Genomic DNA, 2,970 nt, shown 5'->3' with positions numbered 1-2,970 from the left:
TTTTGATTCAAAAATTTGAAGTTTGTTACTTGCTTGTTAAGAAAGATTCAAACTTTAAGTTCTAGAATCATATCTTGTGATTTCTTATGAATCAAGTCATTAATTGAGATTTTAAAAATCAAATCTTTTTCAAAACTAATTTCTAAAATATCTTCTTATCTTACCTTTTTCAAAAAGTTGGTTTCAAAATATCTTTTCTAACCTCCTAACTTCTTATCTTTTCAAAATTAGTTTCAACTAACTAACTAACTTTTTGTTTGTTTCTTAACTTTTTCAAAACTACCTAATTAACTCTCTCTCTCATTTTCAAAAATATCTTCCCCCTTTTTCAAAATTTCTTTTTAATTTATTAATTATTTTAATTTTTAAATCTTAATTTTCGAAAATTACTAACATTTTTCAAAAACTATTTTCAAAAATCACTAACTCTTTTTCAAAAATTATTTTCAAAAATTCCTTCTCTCTCATCTTATTCTATTTATTTATTCATCTACTAATATCTCATCTCACATCTCAACCCTCTTCACAGTTGTGTTTCTTCCATTATATTACATTCTTTGTCTCCCCCTCTTCTTCTACTCACACAGAGATCCCTATACTGTGGTATAAAGGATCTCTATTATTATTATTATTATTTTGTGCCCTCTTCTTTGTCATATGAGTAGGAGCAAGGATAAGAACATTCTTGTGGAAGCAGATCCAAAACCTGAAAGGACTCTGAAGAGAAAATTAAGAGAAGCTAAATTACAACAATCCAGAGATAACCTTTCAGAATTTTTCGAACAGGAAGAGGAGATGGCAGCCGAAAATAATAATAATGTAAGGAAGATGCTTGGTGACTTTACTGCACCTAATTCCAATTTACATGGAAGAAGCATCTCTATTCCTGCCATTGGAGCAAATAACTTTGAGCTGAAACCTCAATTAGTTTCTCTGATGCAGCAGAACTGCAAGTTTCATGGACTTCCATCTGAAGATCCTTTTCAGTTCTTAACTGAATTCTTGCAGATATGTGATACTGTTAAGACTAATGGAGTAAATCCTGAAGTCTACAGGCTCATGCTTTTCCCTTTTGCTGTAAGAGACAGAGCTAGAGTGTGGTTGGACTCTCAACCCAAAGACAGCCTGAACTCTTGGGATAAGCTGGTCACGGCTTTCTTAGCCAAGTTCTTTCCTCCTCAAAAGCTGAGCAAGCTTAGAGTGGATGTTCAAACCTTCAGACAGAAAGAAGGTGAATCCCTCTATGAAGCTTGGGAGAGATACAAAGGACTGACCAAAAAGTGTCCTTCTGACATGCTTTCAGAATGGACCATCCTGGATATATTCTATAATGGTCTGTCTGAGTTATCTAAGATGTCATTAGATACCTCTGCAGGTGGATCCATTCACCTAAAGAAAACGCCTGCAGAAGCTCAAGAACTCATTGACATGGTTGCAAATAACCAGTTCATGTACATGATGAGATATTTTGGAGGAAAAATAAATCTCTTCCAAAACATCACAATCTAACCGGCAAGTGCACCGGGTCGCATCAAGTAATAATAACTCACGGGAGTGAGGTCGATCCCACAGGGATTGATGGATCAAGCAACTTTAGTTGGTGATTAGTTTAGTCAAGCTAACATTGATGTGAATTGTGTGAAATTGTAACCAACAAAAAGTAAATGACAATGAATTTAAAGTTGCAGAATGTAAATTGGCAAGTAACTTAAAGAGCAAGAAATGTAAATTGCAAGAATCTTAAATGACAAGAAATATAAATTGCATCAAATGTAAAGGGAATTGGGAATTGGATTTGCAGAAATTAAACAAGGAAAAGTTAAATTGCAACAAGCAGAGAAGTAAAAGATGGATTTGATTGATTCGGAGCCAAAACAGAAATGTAAATAAACATGAAAAGCAATAAACAGAGAATGTAAAATTGGAATTAAGATCTCAGGACCCAAGAGACTAGATAACCAAGTCTAGATCTCAATGCCTTCCTAGATCCAACAAGAACAATTGCAAGAGAAATTAAAGAAAAGTAAATTGCAGAAGCCAAGAGAAGGTGAAGTAGTAAACAGGAATGGAAATTCAATTGTGCAGAGAAAGTAAACAAGAAAATTCTCAAGGTGAGATTGAAACAGAATTTCTTCAATTCTCAACCCAAGATTCAAAACGAAATTGAAAACTAAGAGAGAGCTCTCAAATCCTAATGCTCCCTAGTGGAGCCAGCCTCCTCCCAAATATGAAAATGATGCCTTATATAGGCTTTACAAAATGGAAATGAAAATGAAATTAAAAACAAATTACAATTAAATGAAATTCCTATTTTATCTATTTCTTGTGCCTTTGAGTGATGATCATTTGGGCCCTTGCTCTTGATGGAATTGGGTTGATAAAGGCCTTGGTTGATTGCTCTTGGAGTTTGAAGAGGAACCGAATTGAACCAATTGAACCGGTTTTGAAATTAGCCATAGTTGGACCTAACGTTTGAGCCAAAGTTAGGGGTCTAACTTTGGCTCCAACTTTTCATAGCAGCAAGCAACATTCTACTGGTATGGACGTTGGTGCCAACGTTAGGGGTCTAACTTTGACCCTAACGTTGGCCTCCCTTATTCACATTTATGGGGCCAACTTTGTCCTCTTGTCATGTTGCCAATTTTATGCCCAATATAGACTATCATATATGGTTGGAAAGCTCTGAATGTCAGCTTTCTAACCCACTTGGAATCACTTCAATTGGACATCTACAACTCAAGTTATGATCATTTGAAGAGGGCATGGTCGCTGGCTTTGGTGTGCAGCGTTTGAGGTAACGTTAGCCCTCAAACGTTGGCGAAAACGCCAGTTCTGGAGGCTCAAATGTATTGTCCACCCCATACTATTATACATTGTTGGAAAGCCCTGGATGTCTACTTTCCAATTCCGTTGGGAGCACATTCTTTGGAGCTCTACAGCTCGAGTTATACTCCTTTGAAGGTGCAGAGG

General features: G+C 35.8%; 1 non-coding gene across 1 annotated transcript; it reads right to left on the bottom strand.

Moving 5' to 3' along the window:
- Nucleotides 1–1,191: 1,191 nt before the first annotated feature.
- Nucleotides 1,192–1,299, bottom strand: LOC148565191 (small nucleolar RNA R71). The gene has a single exon (XR_015885397.1). It is a non-coding gene; the product is annotated as a small nucleolar RNA R71 (small nucleolar RNA).
- Between the last annotated feature and the right edge of the window lie 1,671 nt (nt 1,300–2,970).

Source organism: Arachis ipaensis, chromosome B5 (assembly GCF_059453495.1).
Source record: "Arachis ipaensis isolate K30076 ecotype BB chromosome B5, ASM5945349v1, whole genome shotgun sequence".
NCBI classification, from domain to species: Eukaryota; Viridiplantae; Streptophyta; class Magnoliopsida; order Fabales; family Fabaceae; genus Arachis; species Arachis ipaensis.
The sequence above is the reverse complement of the archived record's forward strand: the minus strand, read 5'-3'. Positions and strand labels throughout refer to the sequence as shown.